Source organism: Pleurodeles waltl, chromosome 12 (genome assembly GCF_031143425.1).
Source record: "Pleurodeles waltl isolate 20211129_DDA chromosome 12, aPleWal1.hap1.20221129, whole genome shotgun sequence".
Classification (NCBI taxonomy): Eukaryota; Metazoa; Chordata; class Amphibia; order Caudata; family Salamandridae; genus Pleurodeles; species Pleurodeles waltl.
In genome coordinates, this window is record NC_090451.1 from 553,541,609 (window position 1) to 553,565,784 (window position 24,176).

Genomic DNA, 24,176 nt, shown 5'->3' on the forward strand with positions numbered 1-24,176 from the left:
GCAGTTTAGCGTCAAAAAGTATAAATATGGGCCTCTGTTTGTGGCGCCACATGCCCTGCTAGTCTTAGCTTGTAACACACTCGGGTTTCTCTTCAAAACGAATAAATCTTTTGCCTTTTACTAAAGATTTCCGTGGAGAGGAACGTTTACGAGTTTCATTCAATTTTTTGAGGCCTTGCCACAGGTGAGGCTGTTTATTGTTTGTTGAAGACAAAAGTGCTAGCAGTTGGGGTACACCTGTGGGCTGTCTGCTGTTTCCTTTGCGAGAGGAAGTTGGTGTTTTGTTCTGAGGCCTGCTGTCTACTCATTTGCATAGGCCAGGTGGCTCATGGGAAAGAATTTCTGCGGAGCGTGAGGCCACTTTTCTTGGCTGTCTTGAATCATCACAACAGCAGGCATTAGATTGTCTCTGCTCCCAACATCTCTGCTGCCAGCAGGCCAGGAGTCACCCTACTTTTCACAGGTGGCCACCAACACTCAGGCTGTGCTTTTCATAGGGCTTGCCCGTTATTGGTGCCCCTGGAGGTATACAGGAGGCTAGTTCTGGGTTCCTTGGGAGGTGTAAAGATGGCTAGTCCTGGGCTGGCTCCCTCTCAGATTCTTTTGAAAGGAGGTGTCTGGCTTGTGACTCTGGCCTAGCTAGCTAGATCCTTTTAGATTCAGGCTCAGCTAGAGGATGTGCCAGAAAGCACATGACATTTTCTGGAGCATGGTGGTGGCCCACTGCATTTGGATGGGATGGTTAGTGCAGGAAAGGGTAAATTATCATGGAGACAAAAGGCCCAGAGAGTGACTCCAACCGAAAGGGATAGTGATACAGGCAGGCCGAGCTGCTTTAAAGTGTGCTGCCTCTGAGGCCATGGGAAGGTAAGCAGCACTCTTTTGCAGCAGAACTGGGTTCAACATTCTGTCTAATTGCTTTAACACTGCACACAAATGTCTGGCAAAATCTACCAGAAGATAACCGTGTCAGGAAAGCATTGCAGGGAGAAAAAAAGCCAGCATTTACCATTGATACCTCAGCTTCTGCTCGGTATTCCCTTATTTGCACCTGCCTGCTGCTGCGTACCTGGGTGGTGTCTAATGGGAATACTATTAGCGCTGCAAAGCCTTACTGTGGCATCAGTGGCATTCAATACACACAATCTATAGAAAAACATTTCCCTGCTCGCCCACTTCACTTACAGCCTGCCTCCAGCTTTCCGTTTTCCCTGCCCAGCAGACTCACCCTGGCCAATCAGCTGAGGCGAGTGCCACCGAAATTTGCATATGCCCAGACTGATCTCTGAAAACGGTCCACCATTTTTTCTTTCTCTACTTGAAGCAGGACCTTGAACTTTTGGGCTGTTTTGCTTTCCCCTGTGGTTCTTGCCCTGTTAAGTAGGACGAAAAAACCACCTCTCGGACCCTCGCCCTCGCAATGGCAGAGTCTCTGTTTGTGGCGCCACATGCCCTGCTAGGCTCAGCTTGTAACACACTCGGGTTTCTCTTCAAAACGAATAAATCTTTCGCCTTTTTCTAAAGATTTCCATGGAGAGGAACGTTTACGAGTTTCATTCAATTTTTTGAGGCCTTGCCACAGGTGAGGCTGTTTATTGTTTGTTGAAGACAAAAGTGCTAGCAGTTGGGGTACACCTGTGGGCTGTCTGCTGTTTCCTTTGCGAGAGGAAGTTGGTGTTTTGTTCTGAGGCCTGCTGTCTACTCATTTGCATAGGCCAGGTTGCTCATGGGAAAGAATTTCTGCGGAGCGTGAGGCCGCTTTTCTTGGCTGTCTTGAATCATCACAACAGCAGGCATTAGATTGTCTCTGCTCCCAACATCTCTGCTGCCAGCAGGCCAGGAGTCACCCTACTTTTCACAGGTGGCCACCAACACTCAGGCTGTGCTTTTCATAGAGCTTGCCCGTTATTGGTGCCCCTGGAGGTATACAGGAGGCTAGTTCTGGGTACCTTGGGAGGTGTAAGATGGCTAGTCCTGGGCTGGCTCCCTCTCAGATTCTTTTGAAAGGAGGTGTCTGGCTTGTGACTCTGGCCTAGCTAGCTAGATCATTTTAGATTCAGGCTCAGCTAGAGGATGTGCCAGAAAGCACATGACATTTTCTGGAGCATGGTGGTGGCCCACTGCATTTGGATGGGTTGGTTAGTGCAGGAAAGGGTAAATTATCATGGAGACAAAAGGCCCAGAGAGTGACTCCAACAGAAAGGGATAGTGATACAGGCAGGCCGAGCTGCTTTAAAGTGTGCTGCCTCTGAGGCCATGGGAAGGTAAGCAGCACTCTTTTGCAGCAGAACTGGGTTCAACATTCTGTCTAATTGCTTTAACACTGCACACAAGTGTCTGGCAAAATCTATCAGAAGATAACTGTGTCAGGAAAGCATTGCAGGGAGAAAAAAAGCCAGCATTTACCATTGATACCTCAGCTTCTGCTCGGTATTCCCTTATTTGCACCTGCCTGCTGCTGCGTACCTGGGTGGTGTCTAATGGGAATACTATTAGCGCTGCAAAGCCTTGCTGTGGCATCAGTGGCATTCAATACACACAATTTATAGAAAAACGTTTCCCTGCTCGCCCACTTCACTTACAGCCTGCCTCCAGCTTTCCGTTTTCCCTGCCCAGCAGACTCACCCTGGCCAATCAGCTGAGGCGAGTGCCACCGAAATTTGCATATGCCCAGACAGAACTCTGAAAACGGTCCACCATTTTTTCTTTCTCTACTTGAAGCAGGACCTTGAACTTTTGGGCTGTTTTGCTTTCCCCTGTGGTTCTTGCCCTGTTAAGTAGGACGAAAAAAACCACCTCTCGGACCCTCGCCCTCGCAATGGCAGAGTCTCTGTTTGTGGCGCCACATGCCCTGCTAGGCTTAGCTTGTAACACACTCGGGTTTCTCTTCAAAACGAATAAATCTTTTGCCTTTTACTAAAGATTTCCGTGGAGAGGAACGTTTACGAGTTTCATTCAATTTTTTGAGGCCTTGCCACAGGTGAGGCTGTTTATTGTTTGTTGAAGACAAAAGTGCTAGCAGTTGGGGTACACCTGTGGGCTGTCTGCTGTTTCCTTTGCGAGAGGAAGTTGGTGTTTTGTTCTGAGGCCTGCTGTCTACTCATTTGCATAGGCCAGGTGGCTCATGGGAAAGAATTTCCGCGGAGCGTGAGGCCACTTTTCTTGGCTGTCTTGAATCATCACAACAGCAGGCATTAGATTGTCTCTGCTCCCAACATCTCTGCTGCCAGCAGGCCAGGAGTCACCCTACTTTTCACAGGTGGCCACCAACACTCAGGCTGTGCTTTTCATAGGGCTTGCCCGTTATTGGTGCCCCTGGAGGTTTACAGGAGGCTAGTTCTGGGTTCCTTGGGAGGTGTAAAGATGGCTAGTCCTGGGCTGGCTCCCTCTCAGATTCTTTTGAAAGGAGGTGTCTGGCTTGTGACTCTGGCCTAGCTAGCTAGATCCTTTTAGATTCAGGCTCAGCTAGAGGATGTGCCAGAAAGCACATGACATTTTCTGGAGCATGGTGGTGGCCCACTGCATTTGGATGGGATGGTTAGTGCAGGAAAGGGTAAATTATCATGGAGACAAAAGGCCCAGAGAGTGACTCCAACCGAAAGGGATAGTGATACAGGCAGGCCGAGCTGCTTTAAAGTGTGCTGCCTCTGAGGCCATGGGAAGGTAAGCAGCACTCTTTTGCAGCAGAACTGGGTTCAACATTCTGTCTAATTGCTTTAACACTGCACACAAATGTCTGGCAAAATCTACCAGAAGATAACCGTGTCAGGAAAGCATTGCAGGGAGAAAAAAAGCCAGCATTTACCATTGATACCTCAGCTTCTGCTCGGTATTCCCTTATTTGCACCTGCCTGCTGCTGCGTACCTGGGTGGTGTCTAATGGGAATACTATTAGCGCTGCAAAGCCTTACTGTGGCATCAGTGGCATTCAATACACACAGGCCCATATTTATACTTTTTGACGCTAAACTGCGCTAACGCAGTTTAGCGTCAAAAAATTTTGCGCCGTCTAACGCCATTCTGAAGCGCCATGCGGGCGCCGTATTTATGGAATGGCGTTAGCCGGCGCAAGCAGACCGGCGCTGCCTGGTGTGCGTGGAAAAAAACCACGTAGACCAGGCAGCGCCGGCGTTGGGCAAAAATGACGTTAGGGCGTCTTAAAATGGGGCAAGTCAGGTTGAGGCAAAAAAATCGTCTTAACCCGACTTGCGCCATTTTTTAACGACGCCCATCCCCCATCAACATGACTCCTATCATTGTAAAGATAGGAGTCATGCCCCCTTGCCCAATGGCCATGCCCAGGGGACTTCTGTCCCCTGGGCATGGTCATTGGGCATAGTGGCATGTAGGGGGGCACAAATCAGGCCCCCCTATGCCAAAAAAAATTATAAAAAAAAAAAAAATAATACTTACCTGAACTTACCTGAATGTCCCTGGGGTGGGTCCCTCCAGCCTTGGGTGTCCTCCTGGGGTGGGCAAGGGTGGCAGGGGGGGTCCCTGGGGGCAGGGGAGGGCACTCTGGGCTCATATTGAGCCCACTTGTCCCTTAACGCCATGCCTGACCCAGGCGTTAAAAAGCGGCGCAAATGCGCCGTTTTTAGCCACGCCCACTCCCGGGCGTCTCTTTTGCCCGGGAGTATAAATACCACGTAAAGGCCTGGGAGTCATTTTTTAGACGGGAACGCCTCCCTTGCATATCATTAACGCAAGGAAGGGGTTCACGCTAAAAAATGACGCACATTCCGGGAACTTTGGCGCTATACGCCTCTAACGCCATAGTATAAATATGGCGTTAGTTGGCGTTAGTTTAGCGTCGAATTTGCGTCGAAAAAAACGACGCAAATTCGGCGCAAACGGAGTATAAATACGGCCCACAATCTATAGAAAAACGTTTCCCTGCTCGCCCACTTCACTTACAGCCTGCCTCCAGCTTTCCGTTTTCCCTGCCCAGCAGACTCACCCTGGCCAATCAGCTGAGGCGAGTGCCACCGAAATTTGCATATGCCCAGACAGAACTCTGAAAACGGCCCACCATTTTTTCTTTCTCTACTTGAAGAAGGGGCCTTGAACTTTTGGGCTGTTTTGCTTTCCCCTGTGGTTCTTGCCCTGTTAAGTAGGACGAAAAAACCACCTCTCGGACCCTCGCCCTCACAATGGCAGGGTCTCTGTTTGTGGCGCCACATGCCCTGCTAGGCTCAGCTTGTAACACACTCGGGTTTCTCTTCAAAATGAATAAATCTTTCGTTTTTTACTAAAGATTTCCGTGGAGAGAAACGTTTACGAGTTTCATTCAATTTTTTGAGGTCTTGCCACAGGTGAGGCTGTTTATTGTTTGTTGAAGACAAAAGTGCTAGCAGTTGGGATACACCTGTGGGCTGTCTGCTGTTTCCTTTGCGAGAGGAAGTTGGTGTTTTGTTCTGAGGCCTGCTGTCTACTCATTTGCATAGGCCAGGTGGCTCATGGGAAAGAATTTCTGCGGAGCGTGAGGCCGCTTTTCTTGGCTGTCTTGAATCATCACAACGGCAGGCATTAGATTGTCTCTGCTCCCAACATCTCTGCTGCCAGCAGGCCAGGGGTCACCCTACTTTTCACAGGTGGCCACCAACACTCAGGCTGTGCTTTTCATAGGGCTTGCCCGTTATTTGTGCCCCTGGAGGTATACAGGAGGCTAGTTCTGGGTACCTTGAGAGGTGTAAAGATGGCTAGTCCTGGGTTGGCTCCCTCTCAGATTCTTTTGAAAGGAGGTGTCTGGCTTGTGACTCTGGCCTAGCTAGCTAGATCCTTTTAGATTCAGGCTCAGCTAGAGGATGTGCCAGAAAGCACATGACATGTTCTGGAGCATGGTAGTGGCCCACTGCATTTGGATGGGATGGCTAGTGCAGGAAAGGGTACATTATCATGGAGACAAAAGGCCCAGAGAGTGACTCCAACTGAAAGGGATAGTGATACAGGCAGGCCGAGCTGCTTTAAAGTGTGCTGCCTCTGAGGCCATGGGAAGGTAAGCAGCACTCTTTTGCAGCAGAACTGGGTTCAACATTCTGTCTAATTGCTTTAACACTGCACACAAATGTCTGGCAAAATCTACCAGAAGATAACCGTGTCAGGAAAGCATTGCAGTGAGAAAAAAAGCCAGCATTTACCATTGATACCTCAGCTTCTGCTCGGTATTCCCTTATTTGCACCTGCCTGCTGCTGCCTACCTGGGTGGTGTCTAATGGGAATACTATTAGCGCTGCAAAGCCTTACTGTGGCATCAGTGGCATTCAATACACACAATTTATTGAAAAACGTTTCCCTGCTCGCCCACTTCCCTTACAGCCTGCCTCCAGCTTTCCGTTTTCCCTGCCCAGCAGACTCACCCTGGCCAATCAGCTGAGGCAAGTGCCACCGAAATTTGCATATGCCCAGACAGAACTATGAAAACGGTCCACCATTTTTTCTTTCTCTACTTGAAGCAGGGGCCTTGAACTTTTGGGCTGTTTTGCTTTCCCCTCTGGTTCTTGCCCTGTTAAGTAGGACAAAAAAACCACCTCTCGGACCCTCGCCCTCGCAATGGCAGGGTCTCTGTTTGTGGCGCCACATGCCCTGCTAGGCTTAGCTTGTAACACACTCGGGTTTCTCTTCAAAACGAATACATTTTTCGCCTTTTACTAAAGATTTCCGTGGAGAGGAACGTTTACGAGTTTCATTCAATTTTTTGAGGCCTTGCCACAGGTGAGGCTGTTTATTGTTTGTTGAAGACAAAAGTGCTAACAGTTGGGGTACACCTGTGGGCTGTCTGCTGTTTCCTTTGCGAGAGGAAGTTGGTGTTTTGTTCTGAGGCCTGCTGTCTACTCATTTGCATAGGCCAGGTGGCTCATGGGAAAGAATTTCTGCGGAGCGTGAGGCCGCTTTTCTTGGCTGTCTTGAATCATCACAACAGCAGGCATTAGATTGTCTCTGCTCCCAACATCTCTGCTGCCAGCAGGCCAGGGGTCACCCTACTTTTCACAGGTGGCCACCAACACTCAGGCTGTGCTTTTCATAGGGCTTGCCCCTTATTGGTGCCCCTGGAGGTATACAGGAGGCTAGTTCTGGGTACCTTGGGAGGTGTAAAGATGGCTAGTCCTGGGCTGGCTCCCTCTCAGATTCTTTTGAATGGAGGTGTCTGGCTTGTGACTCTGCCCTAGCTAGCTAGATTCTTTTAGATTCAGGCTCAGCTAGAGGATGTGCCAGAAAGCACATGACATGCTCTGGAGCATGGTGGTGGCCCACTGCATTTGGATGGGATGGTTAGTGCAGGAAAGGGTAAATTATCATGGAGACAAAAGGCCCAGAGAGTGACTCCAACCGAATGGGATAGTGATACAGGCAGGCCGAGCAGCTTTAAAGTGTGCTGCCTCTGAGGCCATGGGAAGGTAAGCAGCATTCTTTTGCAGCAGATCTCGGTTCAACATTCTGTCTAATTGCTTTAACACTGCACACAAATGTCTGGCAAAATCTACCAGAAGATAACCGTGTCAGGAAAGCATTGCAGGGAGAAAAAAAGCCAGCATTTACCATTGATACCTCAGCTTCTGCTCGGTATTCCCTTATTTGCACCTGCCTGCTGCTGCCTACCTGGGTGGTGTCTAATGGGAATACTATTAGCGCTGCAAAGCCTTACTGTGGCATCAGTGGCATTCAATACACACAATCTATAGAAAAACGTTTCCCTGCTCGCCCACTTCACTTACAGCCTGCCTCCAGCTTTCCGTTTTCCCTGCCCAGCAGACTCACCCTGGCCAATCAGCTGAGGCGAGTGCCACCGAAATTTGCATATGCCCAGACAGAACTATGAAAACGGTCCACCATTTTTTCTTTCTCTACTTGAAGCAGGGGCCTTGAACTTTTGGGCTGTTTTGCTTTCCCCTCTGGTTCTTGCCCTGTTAAGTAGGACAAAAAAACCACCTCACGGACCCTCGCCCTCGCAATGGCAGAGTCTTTGTTTGTGGCGCCACATGCCCTGCTAGCCTCAGCTTGTAACACACTCGGGTTTCTCTTCAAAACGAATAAATCTGTTGCCTTTTACTAAAGATTTCCGTGGAGCGGAACGTTTACGAGTTTCATTCAATTTTTTGAGGCCTTGCCACAGGTGAGGCTGTTTATTGTTTGTTGAAGACAAAAGTGCTAGCAGTTGGGGTACACCTGTGGGCTGTCTGCTGTTTCCTTTGCGAGAGGAAGTTGGTGTTTTGTTCTGAGGCCTGCTGTCTACTCATTTGCATAGGCCAGGTGGCTCATGGGAAAGAATTTCTGCGGAGCGTGAGGCCGCTTTTCTTGGCTGTCTTGAATCATCACAACAGCAGGCATTAGATTGTCTCTGCTCCCAACATCTCTACTGCCAGCAGGCCAGGGGTCACCCTACTTTTCACAGGTGGCCACCAACACTCAGGCTGTGCTTTTCATAGGGCTTTCCCGTTATTGGTGCCCCTGGAGGTATACAGGAGGCTAGTTCTGGGTACCTTGGCAGGTGTAAAGATGGCTAGTTCTGGGCTGGCTCTCTCTCAGATTCCTTTGAAAGGAGGTGTCTGGCTTGTGACTCTGGCCTAGCTAGCTAGATCCTTTTAGATTCAGGCTCAGCTAGAGGATGTGCCAGAAAGCACATGACATTTTTTGGAGCATGGTGGTGGCCCACTGCATTTGGATGGGATGGTTAGTGCAGGAAAGGGTAAATTATCATGGAGACAAAAGGCCCAGAGAGTGACTCCAACCGAAATTGATAGTGATACAGGCAGGCCGAGCTGCTTTAAAGTGTGCTGCCTCTGAGGCCATGGGAAGGTAAGCAGCACTCTTTTGCAGCAGAACTGGGTTCAACATTCTGTCTAATTGCTTTAACACTGCACACAAATGTCTGGCAAAATCTACCAGAAGATAACCGTGTCAGGAAAGCATTGCAGGGAGAAAAAAAGCCAGGATTTACCATTGATACCTCAGCTTCTGCTCGGTATTCCCTTATTTGAACCTGCCTGCTGCTGCGTACCTGGGTGGTGTCTAATGGGAATACTATTAGTGCTGCAAAGCCTTACTGTGGCATCAGTGGCATTCAATACACACAATCTATAGAAAAACGTTTCCCTGCTCGCCCACTTCACTTACAGCCTGCCTCCAGCTTTCCGTTTTCCCTGCCCAGCAGACTCACCCTGGCCAATCAGCTGAGGCGAGTGCCACCGAAATTTGCATATGCCCAGACAGAACTCTGAAAACGGTCCACCATTTTTTCTTTCTCTACTTGAAGCAGGGGCCTTGAACTTTTGGGCTGTTTTGCTTTCCCCTCTGGTTCTTGCCCTGTTAAGTAGGACGAAAAAAACACCTCTTGGACCCTCGCCCTCGCAATGGCAGGGTCTCTGTTTGTGGCGCCACATGCCCTGCTAGGCTCAGCTTGTAACACACTCGGGTTTCTCTTCAAAACGAATAAATCTTTCGCCTTTTACTAAAGATTTCCCTGGAGAGGAACGTTTACGAGTTTCATTCAATTTTTTGAGGCCTTGCCACAGGTGAGGCTGTTTATTGTTTGTTGAAGACAAAAGTGCTAGCAGTTGGGGTACACCTGTGGGCTGTCTGCTGTTTTCTTTGCGAGAAGAAGTTGGTGTTTTGTTCTGAGGCCTGCTGTCTACTCATTTGCATAGGCCAGGTGGCTCATGGGAAAGAATTTCTGCGGAGCGTGAGGCCGCTTTTTTTGGCTGTCTTGAATCATCACAACAGCAGGCATTAGATTGTCTCTGCTCCCAACATCTCTGCTGCCAGCAGGCCAGGAGTCACCCTACTTTTCACAGGTGGCCACCAACACTCAGGCTGTGCTTTTCATAGGGCTTGCCCGTTATTGGTGCTCCTGGAGGTATACAGCAGGCTAGTTCTGGGTACCTTGGGAGGTGTAAAGATGGCTAGTCCTGGGCTGGCTTCCTCTCAGATTCCTTTGAAAGGAGGTGTCTGGCTTGTGACTCTGGCTTAGCTAACTAGATCCTTTTAGATTCAGGCTCAGCTAGAGGATGTGCCAGAAAGCACATGACATTTTCTGGAGCATGGTGGTGGCCCACTGCATTTGGATGGGATGGTTAGTGCAGGAAAGGGTAAATTATCATGGAGACAAAAGGCCCAGAGAGTGACTCCAACCGAAAGGGATAGTGATACAGGCAGGCCGAGCTGCTTTAAAGTGGGCTGCCTCTGAGGCCATGGGAAGGTAAGCAGCACTCTTTTGCAGCAGAACTGGGTTCAACATTCTGTCTAATTGCTTTAACACTGCACACAAATGTCTGGCAAAATCTACCAGAAGATAACCGTGTCAGGAAAGCATTGCAGGGAGAAAAAAAGCCAGCATTTACCATTGATACCTCAGCTTCTGCTCGGTATTCCCTTATTTGAACCTGCCTGCTGCTGCGTACCTGGGTGGTGTCTAATGGGAATACTATTAGCGCTGCAAAGCCTTACTGTGGCATCAGTGGCATTCAATACACACAATCTATAGAAAAACGTTTCCCTGCTCGCCCACTTCACTTACAGCCTGCCTCCAGCTTTCTGTTTTCCCTGCCCAGCAGACTCACCCTGGCCAATCAGCTGAGGCGAGTGCCACCGAAATTTGCATATGCCCAGACAGAACTCTGAAAACAGTCCACCATTTTTTCTTTCTCTACTTGAAGCAGGGGCCTTGAACGTTTGGGCTGTTTTGCTTTCCCCTGTGGTTCTTGCCCTGTTAAGTAGGACGAAAAAACCACCTCTTGGACCCTCGCCCTCGCAATGGCAGGGTCTCTGTTTGTGGCGCCACATGCCCGTACTGGGCTCAGCTTGTAACACACTCGGGTTTCTCTTCAAAACGAATAAATCTTTCGCCTTTTACTAAAGATTTCCGTGGAGAGGAATGTTTACGAGTTTCATTCAATTTTTTGAGGTCTTGCCACAGGTGAGGCTGTTTATTGTTTGTTGAAGACAAAAGTGCTAGCAGTTGGGGTACACCTGTGGGCTGTCTGCTGTTTCCTTTGCGAGAGGAAGTTGGTGTTTTGTTCTGAGGCCTGCTGTCTACTCATTTGCATAGGCCAGGTGGCTCATGGGAAAGAATTTCTGTGGAGCGTGAGGCCGCTTTTCTTGGTTGTCTTGAATCATCACAACAGCAGGCATTAGATTGTCTCTGCTCCCAACATCTCTGCTGCCAGCAGGCCAGGGGTCACCCTACTTTTCACAGGTGGCCACCAACACTCAGGCTGTGCTTTTCATAAGGCTTGCCTGTTATTGGTGCCCCTGGAGGTATACAGGAGGCTAGTTCTGGGTACCTTGGGAGGTGTAAAGATGGCTAGTCCTGGGCTGGCTCCCTCTCAGATTCTTTTGAAAGGAGGTGTCTAGCTTGTGACTCTGGCCTAGCTAGCTAGATTCTTTTATATTCAGGCTCAGCTAGAGGATGTGCCAGAAAGCACATGACATGTTCTGGAGCATGGTGGTGGCCCACTGCATTTGGATGGGATGGTTAGTGCAGGAAAGGGTAAATTATCATGGAGACAAAAGGCCCAGAGAGTGACTCCAACCGAAAGGGATAGTGATACAGGCAGGCCGAGCTGCTTTAAAGTGGGCTGCCTCTGAGGCCATGGGAAGGTAAGCAGCACTCTTTTGCAGCAGAACTGGGTTCAACATTCTGTCTAATTGCTTTAACACTGCACACAAATGTCTGGCAAAATCTACCAGAAGATAACCGTGTCAGGATAGCATTGCAGGGAGAAAAAAAGCCAGCATTTACCATTGATACCTCAGCTTCTACTCGGTATTCCCTTATTTGCACCTGCCTGCTGCTGCGTACCTGGGTGGTGTCTAATGGGAATACTATTAGCGCTGCAAAGCCTTACTGTGGCATCAGTGGCATTCAATACACACAATCTATAGAAAAACGTTTCCCTGCTCGCCCACTTCAATTACAGCCTGCCTCCAGCTTTCCGTTTTCCCTGCCCAGCAGACTCACCCTGGCCAATCAGCTGAGGCGAGTGCCACCGAAATTTGCATATGCCCAGACAGAACTCTGAAAACGGTCCACCATTTTTTCTTTCTCTACTTGAAGCAGGGGCCTTGAACTTTTGGGCTGTTTTGCTTTCCCCTCTGGTTCTTGCCCTGTTAAGTAGGACGAAAAAACCACCTCTCGGACCCTCGCACTCGCAATGGCAGGGTCTCTGTTTGTGGCGCCACATGCCCTGCTAGGCTCAGCTTGTAACACACTCGGGTTTCTCTTCAAAACGAATAAATCTTTCACCTTTTACTAAAGATTTCCGTGGAGAGGAACGTTTACGAGTTTCATTCAATTTTTTGAGGCCTTGCCACAGGTGAGGCTGTTTATTGTTTGTTGAATACAAAAGTGCTAGCAGTTGGGGTACACCTGTGGGCTGTCTGCTGTTTCCTTTGCGAGAGGAAGTTGGTGTTTTGTTCTGAGGCCTGCTGTCTACTCATTTGCATAGGTCAGGTGGCTCATGGGAAAGAATTTCTGTGGAGCGTGAGGCCGCTTTTCTTGGCTGTCTTGAATCATCACAACAGCAGGCATTAGATTGTCTCTGCTCCCAACATCTCTGCTGCCAGCAGGCCAGGGGTCACCCTACTTTTCACAGGTGGCCACCAACACTCAGGCTGTGCTTTTCATAAGGCTTGCCCGTTATTGGTGTCCCTGGAGGTATACAGGAGGCTAGTTCTGGGTGCCTTGGGAGGTGTAAAGATGGCTAGTTCTGGGCTGGCTCCCTCTCAGATTCTTTTGAAAGGAGGTGTCTGGCTTGTGACTCTGGCCTAGCTAGCTAGATCCTTTTAGATTCAGGCTCAGCTAGAGGATGTGCCAGAAAGCACATGACATTTTCTGGAGCATGGTGGTGGCCCATTGCATTTGGATGGGATGGTTAGTGCAGGAAAGGGTAAATTATCATGGAGACAAAAGGCCCAGAGAGTGACTCCAACCGAAAGGGATAGTGATACAGGCAGGCCGAGCTGCTTTAAAGTGTGCTGCCTCTGAGGCCATGGGAAGGTAAGCAGCACTCTTTTGCAGCAGAACTGGGTTCAACATTCTGTCTAATTGCTTTAACACTGCACACAAATGTCTGGCAAAATCTACCAGAAGATAACTGTGTCAGGAAAGCATTGCAGGGAGAAAAAAAGCCAGCATTTACCATTGATACCTCAGCTTCTGCTCGGTATTCCCTTACTTGCACCTGCCTGCTGCTGCGTACCTGGGTGGTGTCTAATGGGAATACTATTAGCGCTGCAAAGCCTTACTGTGGCATCAGTGGCATTCAATACACACAATCTATAGAAAAACGTTTCCCTGCTCGCCCACTTCACTTACAGCCTGCCTCCAGCTTTCCGTTTTCAGTACCCAGCAGACTCACCCTGGCCAATCAGCTGAGGCGAGTGCCACCGAAATTTGCATATGCCCAGACAGAACTCTGAAAACGGTCCACCATTTTTTCTTTCTCTACTTGAAGCAGGACTTTGAACTTTTGGGCTGTTTTGCTTTCCCCTGTGGTTCTTGCCCTGTTAAGTAGGACGAAAAAACCACCTCTCGGACCCTCGCCCTCGCAATGGCAGAGTCTCTGTTTGTGGCGCCACATGCCCTGCTAGGCTCAGCTTGTAACACACTCGGGTTTCTCTTCAAAACGAATAAATCTTTCACCTTTTACTAAAGATTTTCATGGAGAGGAACGTTAACGAGTTTCATTCAATTTTTTGAGGCCTTGCCACAGGTGAGGCTGTTTATTGTTTGTTGAAGACAAAAGTGCTAGCAGTTGGGGTACACCTGTGGGCTGTCTGCTGTTTCCTTTGCGAGAGGAAGTTGGTGTTTTGTTCTGAGGCCTGCTGTCTACTCATTTGCATAGGCCAGGTGGCTCATGGGAAAGAATTTCTGCGGAGCGTGAGGCCGCTTTTCTTGGCTGTCTTGAATCATCACAACAGCAGGCATTAGATTGTCTCTGCTCCCAACATCTCTGCTGCCAGCAGGCCAGGAGTCACCCTACTTTTCACAGGTGGCCACCAACACTCAGGCTGTGCTTTTCATAGGGCTTGCCCGTTATTGGTGCCCCTGGAGGTATACAGGAGGCTAGTTCTGGGTACCTTGGGAGGTGTAAGATGGCTAGTCCTGGGCTGGCTCCCTCTCAGATTCTTTTGAAAGGAGGTGTCTGGCTTGTGACTCTGGCCTAGCTAGCTAGATCCTTTTAGATTCAGGCTCAGCTAGAGGATGTACCAGAAAGCACATGACATTTTCTGGAGCATGGTGGTGGCCCACTGCATTTGGATGGGTTGGTTAGTGCAGGAAAGGGTAAATTATCATGGAGACAAAAGGCCCAGAGAGTGACTCCAACCGAAAGGGATAGTGATACAGGCAGGCCGAGCTGCTTTAAAGTGTGCTGCCTCTGAGGCCATGGGAAGGTAAGCAGCACTCTTTTGCAGCAGAACTGGGTTCAACATTCTGTCTAATTGCTTTAACACTGCACACAAGTGTCTGGCAAAATCTACCAGAAGATAACTGTGTCAGGAAAGCATTGCAGGGAGAAAAAAAGCCAGCATTTACCATTGATACCTCAGCTTCTGCTCGGTATTCCCTTATTTGCACCTGCCTGCTGCTGCGTACCTTGGTGGTGTCTAATGGGAATACTATTAGCGCTGCAAAGCCTTACTGTGGCATCAGTGGCATTCAATACACACAATTTATAGAAAAACGTTTCCCTGCTCGCCCACTTCACTTACAGCCTGCCTCCAGCTTTCCGTTTTCCCTGCCCAGCAGACTCACCCTGGCCAATCAGCTGAGGCGAGTGCCACCGAAATTTGCATATGCCCAGACAGAACTCTGAAAACGGTCCACCATTTTTTCTTTCTCTACTTGAAGCAGGACCTTGAACTTTTGGGCTGTTTTGCTTTCCCCTGTGGTTCTTGCCCTGTTAAGTAGGATGAAAAAAACCACCTCTCGGACCCTCGCCCTCGCAATGGCAGAGTCTCTGGGCCGTATTTATACTCTGGTTGCGCCGAATTTGTGTCGTTTTTTTCGACGCAAATTCGACGCTAAACTAACGCCAACTAACGCCATATTTATACTATGGCGTTAGTCGCTTCGGGCGCCAAAGTGCCCGGAGTGAGCGTCATTTTTTAGCGTGAACCCCTTCCTTGCGTTAATGAGATGCAAGGGAGGCGTTCCCGTCTTAAAAAATGACTCCCAGGCCTTTACGTGGTATTTATACTCCCGGGCAAAAATGACGCCCGGGAGTGGGCGTGGCCAAAAACGGCGCATTTGCGCCGCTTTTTAACGCCTGGGTCAGGGATGGCGTTAAGGGACAAGTGGGCTCAAAATGAGCCCACAGTGCCCTCCCCTGCCCCCAGGGACCCCCCCTGCCACCCCTGCCCACCCCAGGAGGACACCCAAGGATGGAGGGACCCATCCCAGTGAAGTACAGGTAAGTTCAGGTAAGTATAATTTTTGTTATTTTTCAATTTTTTTTTGTGGCATAGGGGGGCCTGATTTGTGCCCCCCTACATGCCACTATGCCCAATGACCATGCCCAGGGGACAGAAGTCCCCTGGGCATGGCCATTGGGCAAGGGGGCATGACTCCTATCTTTACAATGATAGGAGTCATGTTGATGGGGGATGGGCGTCGGAAAAAAATGGCGCAAGTCGGGTTACGACGATTTTTTCGACGTAACCTGACTTGCCCCATTTTAAGACGCCCATACGCCATTTTCCCCCTACGCCGGCGCTGTCTGGTGTACGTGGTTTTTTTCCACGCAAACCAGGCAGCGCCGGTCTGCTTGCGCCGGCTAACGCCATTCCATAAATACAGCGCCCGCATGGCGCTTCAGAATGGCGTTAGACGGCGCAAAACTTTTTGACGCTAAACTGCGTTAGCGCAGTTTAGCGTCAAAAAGTATAAATATGGGCCTCTGTTTGTGGCGCCACATGCCCTGCTAGTCTTAGCTTGTAACACACTCGGGTTTCTCTTCAAAACGAATAAATCTTTTGCCTTTTACTAAAGATTTCCGTGGAGAGGAACGTTTACGAGTTTCATTCAATTTTTTGAGGCCTTGCCACAGGTGAGGCTGTTTATTGTTTGTTGAAGACAAAAGTGCTAGCAGTTGGGGTACACCTGTGGGCTGTCTGCTGTTTCCTTTGCGAGAGGAAGTTGGTGTTTTGTTCTGAGGCCTGCTGTCTACTCATTTGCATAGGCCAGGTGGCTCATGGGAAAGAATTTCTGCGGAGCGTGAGGCCACTTTTCTTGGCTGTCTTGAATCATCACAACAGCAGGCATTAGATTGTCTCTGCTCCCAACATCTCTGCTGCCAGCAGGCCAGGAGTCACCCTACTTTTCACAGGTGGCCACCAACACTCAGGCTGTGCTTTTCATAGGGCTTGCCCGTTATTGGTGCCACTGGAGGTATACGGGAGGCTAGTTCTGGGTTCCTTGGGAGGTGTAAAGATGGCTAGTCCTGGGCTGGCTCCCTCTCAGATTCTTTTGAAAGGAGGTGTCTGGCTTGTGACTCTGGCCTAGCTAGCTAGATCCTTTTAGATTCAGGCTCAGCTAGAGGATGTGCCAGAAAGCACATGACATTTTCTGGAGCATGGTGGTGGCCCACTGCATTTGGATGGGATGGTTAGTGCAGGAAAGGGTAAATTATCATGGAGACAAAAGGCCCAGAGAGTGACTCCAACCGAAAGGGATAGTGATACAGGCAGGCCGAGCTGCTTTAAAGTGTGCTGCCTCTGAGGCCATGGGAAGGTAAGCAGCACTCTTTTGCAGCAGAACTGGGTTCAACATTCTGTCTAATTGCTTTAACACTGCACACAAATGTCTGGCAAAATCTACCAGAAGATAACCGTGTCAGGAAAGCATTGCAGGGAGAAAAAAAGCCAGCATTTACCATTGATACCTCAGCTTCTGCTCGGTATTCCCTTATTTGCACCTGCCTGCTGCTGCGTACCTGGGTGGTGTCTAATGGGAATACTATTAGCACTGCAAAGCCTTACTGTGGCATCAGTGGCATTCAATACACACAATCTATAGAAAAACGTTTCCCTGCTCGCCCACTTCACTTACAGCCTGCCTCCAGCTTTCCGTTTTCCCTGCCCAGCAGACTCACCCTAGCCAATCAGCTGAGGCGAGTGCCACCGAAATTTGCATATGCCCAGACAGAACTCTGAAAACGGTCCACCATTTTTTCTTTCTCTACTTGAAGCAGGACCTTGAACTTTTGGGCTGTTTTGCTTTCCCCTGTGGTTCTTGCCCTGTTAAGTAGGACGAAAAAACCACCTCTCGGACCCTCGCCCTCGCAATGGCAGAGTCTCTGTTTGTGGCGCCACATGCCCTGCTAGGCTCAGCTTGTAACACACTCGGGTTTCTCTTCAAAACGAATAAATCTTTCGCCTTTTTCTAAAGATTTCCATGGAGAGGAACGTTTACGAGTTTCATTCAATTTTTTGAGGCCTTGCCACAGGTGAGGCTGTTTATTGTTTGTTGAAGACAAAAGTGCTAGCAGTTGGGGTACACCTGTGGGCTGTCTGCTGTTTCCTTTGCGAGAGGAAGTTGGTGTTTTGTTCTGAGGCCTGCTGTCTACTCATTTGCATAGGCCAGGTTGCTCATGGGAAAGAATTTCTGCGGAGCGTGAGGCCGCTTTTCTTGGCTGTCTTGAATCATCACAACAGCAGGCATTAGATTGTCTGTGCTCCCAACATCTCTGCTGCCAGCAGGCCAGGAGTCACCCTACTTTTCACAGGTGGCCACCAACACTCAGGCTGTGCTTTTCATAGGGCTTGCCCGTTATTGGTGCCCCTGGAGGTATACAGGAGGCTAGTTCTGGGTACCTTGGGAGGTGTAAGATGGCTAGTCCTGGGCTGGCTCCCTCTCAGATTCTTTTGAAAGGAGGTGTCTGGCTTGTGACTCTGGCCTAGCTAGCTAGATCATTTTAGATTCAGGCTCAGCTAGAGGATGTGCCAGAAAGCACATGACATTTTCTGGAGCATGGTGGTGGCCCACTGCATTTGGATGGGTTGGTTAGTGCAGGAAAGGGTAAATTATCATGGAGACAAAAAGCCCAGAGAGTGACTCCAACAGAAAGGGATAGTGATACAGGCAGGCCGAGCTGCTTTAAAGTGTGCTGCCTCTGAGGCCATGGGAAGGTAAGCAGCACTCTTTTGCAGCAGAACTGGGTTCAACATTCTGTCTAATTGCTTTAACACTGCACACAAGTGTCTGGCAAAATCTATCAGAAGATAACTGTGTCAGGAAAGCATTGCAGGGAGAAAAAAAGCCAGCATTTACCATTGATACCTCAGCTTCTGCTCGGTATTCCCTTATTTGCACCTGCCTGCTGCTGCGTACCTGGGTGGTGTCTAATGGGAATACTATTAGCGCTGCAAAGCCTTACTGTGGCATCAGTGGCATTCAATACACACAATTTATAGAAAAACGTTTCCCTGCTCGCCCACTTCACTTACAGCCTGCCTCCAGCTTTCCGTTTTCCCTGCCCAGCAGACTCACCCTGGCCAATCAGCTGAGGCGAGTGCCACCGAAATTTGCATATGCCCAGACAGAACTCTGAAAACGGTCCACCATTTTTTCTTTCTCTACTTGAAGCAGGACCTTGAACTTTTGGGCTGTTTTGCTTTCCCCTGTGGTTCTTGCCCTGTTAAGTAGGACGAAAAAAACCACCTCTCGGACCCTCGCCCTCGCAATGGCAGAGTCTCTGTTTGTGGCGCCACATGCCATGCTAGGCTTAGCTTGTAACACACTCGGGTTTCTCTTCAAAACGAATAAATCTTTTGCCTTTTACTAAAGATTTCCGTGGAGAGGAACGTTTACGAGTTTCATTCAATTTTTTGAGGCCTTGCCACAGGTGAGGCTGTTTATTGTTTGTTGAAGACAAAAGTGCTAGCAGTTGGGGTACACCTGTGGGCTGTCTGCTGTTTCCTTTGCGAGAGGAAGTTGGTGTTTTGTTCTGAGGCCTGCTGTCTACTCATTTGCATAGGCCAGGTGGCTCATGGGAAAGAATTTCTGCGGAGCGTGAGGCCACTTTTCTTGGCTGTCTTGAATCATCACAACAGCAGGCATTAGATTGTCTCTGCTCCCAACATCTCTGCTGCCAGCAGGCCAGGAGTCACCCTACTTTTCACAGGTGGCCACCAACACTCAGGCTGTGCTTTTCATAGGGCTTGCCCGTTATTGGTGCCCCTGGAGGTATACAGGAGGCTAGTTCTGGGTTACTTGGGAGGTGTAAAGATGGCTAGTCCTGGGCTGGCTCCCTCTCAGATTCTTTTGAAAGGAGGTGTCTGGCTTGTGACTCTGGCCTAGCTAGCTAGATCCTTTTAGATTCAGGCTCAGCTAGAGGATGTGCCAGAAAGCACATGACATTTTCTGGAGCATGGTGGTGGCCCACTGCATTTGGATGGGATGGTTAGTGCAGGAAAGGGTAAATTATCATGGAGACAAAAGGCCCAGAGAGTGACTCCAACCGAAAGGGATAGTGATACAGGCAGGCCGAGCTGCTTTAAAGTGTGCTGCCTCTGAGGCCATGGGAAGGTAAGCAGCACTCTTTTGCAGCAGAACTGGGTTCAACATTCTGTCTAATTGCTTTAACACTGCACACAAATGTCTGGCAAAATCTACCAGAAGATAACCGTGTCAGGAAAGCATTGCAGGGAGAAAAAAAGCCAGCATTTACCATTGATACCTCAGCTTCTGCTCGGTATTCCCTTATTTGCACCTGCCTGCTGCTGCGTACCTGGGTGGTGTCTAATGGGAATACTATTAGCGCTGCAAAGCCTTACTGTGGCATCAGTGGCATTCAATACACACAGGCCCATATTTATACTTTTTGACGCTAAACTGCGCTAACGCAGTTTAGCGTCAAAAAATTTTGCGCCGTCTAACGCCATTCTGAAGCGCCATGCGGGCGCCGTATTTATGGAATGGCGTTAGCCGGCGCAAGCAGACCGGCGCTGCCTGGTGTGCGTGGAAAAAAACCACGTAGACCAGGCAGCGCCGGCGTTGGGCAAAAATGACGTTAGGGCGTCTTAAAATGGGTCAAGTCAGGTTGAGGCAAAAAAATCGTCTTAACCCGACTTGCGCCATTTTTTAACGACGCCCATCCCCCATCAACATGACTCCTATCATTGTAAAGATAGGAGTCATGCCCCCTTGCCCAATGGCCATGCCCAGGGGACTTCTGTCCCCTGGGCATGGTCATTGGGCATAGTGGCATGTAGGGGGGCACAAATCAGGCCCCCCTATGCCAAAAAAAATTATAAAAAAAAAAAAAAAAATACTTACCTGAACTTACCTGAATGTCCCTGGGGTGGGTCCCTCCAGCCTTGGGTGTCCTCCTGGGGTGGGCAAGGGTGGCAGGGGGGGTCCCTGGGGGCAGGGGAGGGCACTCTGGGCTCATTTTGAGCCCACTTGTCCCTTAACGCCATGCCTGACCCAGGCGTTAAAAAGCGGCGCAAATGCGCCGTTTTTAGCCACGCCCACTCCCGGGCGTCTCTTTTGCCCGGGAGTATAAATACCACGTAAAGGCCTGGGAGTCATTTTTTAGACGGGAACGCCTCCCTTGCATATCATTAACTCAAGGAAGGGGTTCACGCTAAAAAATGACGCACATTCCGGGAACTTTGGCGCTATACGCCTCTAACGCCATAGTATAAATATGGCGTTAGTTGGCGTTAGTTTAGCGTCGAATTTGCGTCGAAAAAAACGACGCAAATTCAGCGCAAACGGAGTATAAATACGGCCCACAATCTATAGAAAAACGTTTCCCTGCTCGCCCACTTCACTTACAGCCTGCCTCCAGCTTTCCGTTTTCCCTGCCCAGCAGACTCACCCTGGCCAATCAGCTGAGGCGAGTGCCACCGAAATTTGCATATGCCCAGACAGAACTCTGAAAACGGTCCACCATTTTTTCTTTCTCTACTTGAAGAAGGGGCCTTGAACTTTTGGGCTGTTTTGCTTTCCCCTGTGGTTCTTGCCCTGTTAAGTAGGACAAAAAAACCACCTCTCGGACCCTCGCCCTCACAATGGCAGGGTCTCTGTTTGTGGCGCCACATGCCCTGCTAGGCTCAGCTTGTAACACACTCGGGTTTCTCTTCAAAATGAATAAATCTTTCGTTTTTTACTAAAGATTTCCGTGGAGAGAAACGTTTACGAGTTTCATTCAATTTTTTGAGGTCTTGCCACAGGTGAGGCTGTTTATTGTTTGTTGAAGACAAAAGTGCTAGCAGTTGGGATACACCTGTGGGCTGTCTGCTGTTTCCTTTGTGAGAGGAAGTTGGTGTTTTGTTCTGAGGCCTGCTGTCTACTCATTTGCATAGGCCAGGTGGCTCATGGGAAAGAATTTCTGCGGAGCGTGAGGCCGCTTTTCTTGGCTGTCTTGAATCATCACAACGGCAGGCATTAGATTGTCTCTGCTCCCAACATCTCTGCTGCCAGCAGGCCAGGGGTCACCCTACTTTTCACAGGTGGCCACCAACACTCAGGCTGTGCTTTTCATAGGGCTTGCCCGTTATTTGTGCCCCTGGAGGTATACAGGAGGCTAGTTCTGGGTACCTTGGGAGGTGTAAAGATGGCTAGTCCTGGGTTGGCTCCCTCTCAGATTCTTTTGAAAGGAGGTGTCTGGCTTGTGACTCTGGCCTAGCTAGCTAGAACCTTTTAGATTCAGGCTCAGCTAGAGGATGTGCCAGAAAGCACATGACATGTTCTGGAGCATGGTAGTGGCCCACTGCATTTGGATGGGATGGCTAGTGCAGGAAAGGGTACATTATCATGGAGACAAAAGGCCCAGAGAGTGACTCCAACTGAAAGGGATAGTGATACAGGCAGGCCGAGCTGCTTTAAAGTGTGCTGCCTCTGAGGCCATGGGAAGGTAAGCAGCACTCTTTTGCAGCAGAACTGGGTTCAACATTCTGTCTAATTGCTTTAACACTGCACACAAATGTCTGGCAAAATCTACCAGAAGATAACCGTGTCAGGAAAGCATTGCAGGGAGAAAAAAAGCCAGCATTTACCATTGATACCTCAGCTTCTGCTCGGTATTCCCTTATATGCACCTGCCTGCTGCTGCGTACCTGGGTGGTGTCTAATGGGAATACTATTAGCGCTGCAAAGCCTTACTGTGGCATCAGTGGCATTCAATACACACAATCTATAGAAAAACGTTTCCCTGCTCGCCCACTTCACTTACAGCCTGCCTCCAGCTTTCCGTTTTCCCTGCCCAGCAGACTCACCCTGGCCAATCAGCTGAGGCGAGTGCCACCGAAATTTGCATATGCCCAGACAGAACTCTGAAAACGGTCCACCATTTTTTCTTTCTCTACTTGAAGCAGGACCTTGAACTTTTGGGCTGTTTTGCTTTCCCCTGTGGTTCTTGCCCTGTTAAGTAGGACGAAAAAAACACCTCTCGGACCCTCGCCCTCGCAATGGCAGAGTCTCTGTTTGTGGCGCCACATGCCCTGCTAGGCTCAGCTTGTAACACACTCGGGTTTCTCTTCAAAACGAATAAATCTTTCGCCTTTTACTAAAGATTTCCGTGGAGAGGAACGTTTACGAGTTTCATTCAATTTTTTGAGGCCTTGCCACAGGTGAGGCTGTTTATTGTTTGTTGAAGACAAAAGTGCTAGCAGTTGGGGTACACCTGTGGGCTGTCTGCTGTTTCCTTTGCGAGAGGAAGTTGGTGTTTTGTTCTGAGGCCTGCTGTCTACTCATTTGCATAGGCCAGGTGGCTCATGGGAAAGAATTTCTGTGGAGCGTGAGGCCACTTTTCTTGGCTGTCTTGAATCATCACAACAGCAGGCATTAGATTGTCTCTGCTCCCAACATCTCTGCTGCCAGCAGGCCAGGGGTCACCCTACTTTTCACAGGTGGCCACCAACACTCAGGCTGTGCTTTTCATAAGGCTTGCCCGTTATTGGTGCTCCTGGAGGTATACAGGAGGCTAGTTCTGGGTACCTTGGGAGGTGTAAAGATGGCTAGTCCTGGGCTGGCTCCCTCTCAGGTTCTTTTGAAAGGAGGTGTCTGGCTTGTGACTCTGGCCTAGCTAGCTAGATCCTTTTAGATTCAGGCTCAGCTAGAGGATGTGCCAGAAAGCACATGACATTTTCTGGAGCATGGTGGTGGCCCACTGCATTTGGATGGGATGGTTAGTGCAGGAAAGGGTAAATTATCATGGAGACAAAAGGCCCAGAGAGTGACTCCAACCGAAAGGGATAGTGATACAGGCAGGCCGAGCTGCTTTAAAGTGGGCTGCCTCTGAGGCCATGGGAAGGTAAGCAGCACTCTTTTGCAGCAGAACTGGGTTCAACATTCTGTCTAATTGCTTTAACACTGCACACAAATGTCTGGCAAAATCTACCAGAAGATAACCGTGTCAGGAAAGCATTGCAGGGAGAAAAAAAGCCAGCATTTACCATTGATACCTCAGCTTCTGCTCGGTATTCCCTTATTTGAACCTGCCTGCTGCTGCGTACCTGGGTGGTGTCTAATGGGAATACTATTAGCGCTGCAAAGCCTTACTGTGGCATCAGTGGCATTCAATACACACAATCTATAGAAAAACGTTTCCCTGCTCGCCCACTTCACTTACAGCCTGCCTCCAGCTTTCTGTTTTCCCTGCCCAGCAGACTCACCCTGGCCAATCAGCTGAGGCGAGTGCCACCGAAATTTGCATATGCCCAGACAGAACTCTGAAAACAGTCCACCATTTTTTCTTTCTCTACTTGAAGCAGGGGCCTTGAACGTTTGGGCTGTTTTGCTTTCCCCTGTGGTTCTTGCCCTGTTAAGTAGGACGAAAAAACCACCTCTTGGACCCTCGCCCTCGCAATGGCAGGGTCTCTGTTTGTGGCGCCACATGCCCTGCTGGGCTCAGCTTGTAACACACTCGGGTTTCTCTTCAAAACGAATAAATCTTTCGCCTTTTACTAAAGATTTCCGTGGAGAGGAATGTTTACGAGTTTCATTCAATTTTTTGAGGTCTTGCCACAGGTGAGGCTGTTTATTGTTTGTTGAAGACAAAAGTGCTAGCAGTTGGGGTACACCTGTGGGCTGTCTGCTGTTTCCTTTGCGAGAGGAAGTTGGTGTTTTGTTCTGAGGCCTGCTGTCTACTCATTTGCATAGGCCAGGTGGCTCATGGGAAAGAATTTCTGTGGAGCGTGAGGCCGCTTTTCTTGGTTGTCTTGAATCATCA

General features: G+C 49.3%; 16 non-coding genes across 16 annotated transcripts; all 16 read left to right on the forward strand.

Moving 5' to 3' along the window:
• The first annotated feature begins 76 nt into the window (after positions 1 to 76).
• LOC138268763 (U5 spliceosomal RNA) lies at positions 77 to 192 on the forward strand. Its single transcript, XR_011200064.1, has one exon. It is a non-coding gene; the product is annotated as a U5 spliceosomal RNA (small nuclear RNA).
• Positions 193 to 1,474: 1,282 nt separating this feature from the next.
• On the forward strand, positions 1,475 to 1,590 carry LOC138268826 (U5 spliceosomal RNA). The gene has a single exon (XR_011200125.1). It is a non-coding gene; the product is annotated as a U5 spliceosomal RNA (small nuclear RNA).
• A 1,282-nt stretch (positions 1,591 to 2,872) lies between these two features.
• Positions 2,873 to 2,988, forward strand: LOC138268764 (U5 spliceosomal RNA). The gene has a single exon (XR_011200065.1). It is a non-coding gene; the product is annotated as a U5 spliceosomal RNA (small nuclear RNA).
• Positions 2,989 to 5,207: 2,219 nt separating this feature from the next.
• Positions 5,208 to 5,323, forward strand: LOC138268860 (U5 spliceosomal RNA). The gene has a single exon (XR_011200157.1). It is a non-coding gene; the product is annotated as a U5 spliceosomal RNA (small nuclear RNA).
• A 1,283-nt stretch (positions 5,324 to 6,606) lies between these two features.
• LOC138268817 (U5 spliceosomal RNA) lies at positions 6,607 to 6,722 on the forward strand. The gene has a single exon (XR_011200116.1). It is a non-coding gene; the product is annotated as a U5 spliceosomal RNA (small nuclear RNA).
• A 1,283-nt stretch (positions 6,723 to 8,005) lies between these two features.
• On the forward strand, positions 8,006 to 8,121 carry LOC138268855 (U5 spliceosomal RNA). Its single transcript, XR_011200153.1, has one exon. It is a non-coding gene; the product is annotated as a U5 spliceosomal RNA (small nuclear RNA).
• Positions 8,122 to 9,404: 1,283 nt separating this feature from the next.
• Positions 9,405 to 9,520, forward strand: LOC138268802 (U5 spliceosomal RNA). The gene has a single exon (XR_011200101.1). It is a non-coding gene; the product is annotated as a U5 spliceosomal RNA (small nuclear RNA).
• Positions 9,521 to 10,804: 1,284 nt separating this feature from the next.
• LOC138268794 (U5 spliceosomal RNA) lies at positions 10,805 to 10,920 on the forward strand. Its single transcript, XR_011200093.1, has one exon. It is a non-coding gene; the product is annotated as a U5 spliceosomal RNA (small nuclear RNA).
• Positions 10,921 to 12,203: 1,283 nt separating this feature from the next.
• LOC138268799 (U5 spliceosomal RNA) lies at positions 12,204 to 12,319 on the forward strand. Its single transcript, XR_011200098.1, has one exon. It is a non-coding gene; the product is annotated as a U5 spliceosomal RNA (small nuclear RNA).
• Positions 12,320 to 13,601: 1,282 nt separating this feature from the next.
• Positions 13,602 to 13,717, forward strand: LOC138268872 (U5 spliceosomal RNA). The gene has a single exon (XR_011200168.1). It is a non-coding gene; the product is annotated as a U5 spliceosomal RNA (small nuclear RNA).
• Positions 13,718 to 15,938: 2,221 nt separating this feature from the next.
• LOC138268765 (U5 spliceosomal RNA) lies at positions 15,939 to 16,054 on the forward strand. The gene has a single exon (XR_011200066.1). It is a non-coding gene; the product is annotated as a U5 spliceosomal RNA (small nuclear RNA).
• Positions 16,055 to 17,336: 1,282 nt separating this feature from the next.
• LOC138268827 (U5 spliceosomal RNA) lies at positions 17,337 to 17,452 on the forward strand. Its single transcript, XR_011200126.1, has one exon. It is a non-coding gene; the product is annotated as a U5 spliceosomal RNA (small nuclear RNA).
• Positions 17,453 to 18,734: 1,282 nt separating this feature from the next.
• Positions 18,735 to 18,850, forward strand: LOC138268766 (U5 spliceosomal RNA). Its single transcript, XR_011200067.1, has one exon. It is a non-coding gene; the product is annotated as a U5 spliceosomal RNA (small nuclear RNA).
• A 2,219-nt stretch (positions 18,851 to 21,069) lies between these two features.
• On the forward strand, positions 21,070 to 21,185 carry LOC138268862 (U5 spliceosomal RNA). Its single transcript, XR_011200159.1, has one exon. It is a non-coding gene; the product is annotated as a U5 spliceosomal RNA (small nuclear RNA).
• A 1,282-nt stretch (positions 21,186 to 22,467) lies between these two features.
• Positions 22,468 to 22,583, forward strand: LOC138268948 (U5 spliceosomal RNA). Its single transcript, XR_011200232.1, has one exon. It is a non-coding gene; the product is annotated as a U5 spliceosomal RNA (small nuclear RNA).
• A 1,283-nt stretch (positions 22,584 to 23,866) lies between these two features.
• LOC138268795 (U5 spliceosomal RNA) lies at positions 23,867 to 23,982 on the forward strand. The gene has a single exon (XR_011200094.1). It is a non-coding gene; the product is annotated as a U5 spliceosomal RNA (small nuclear RNA).
• Positions 23,983 to 24,176: the final 194 nt, after the last annotated feature.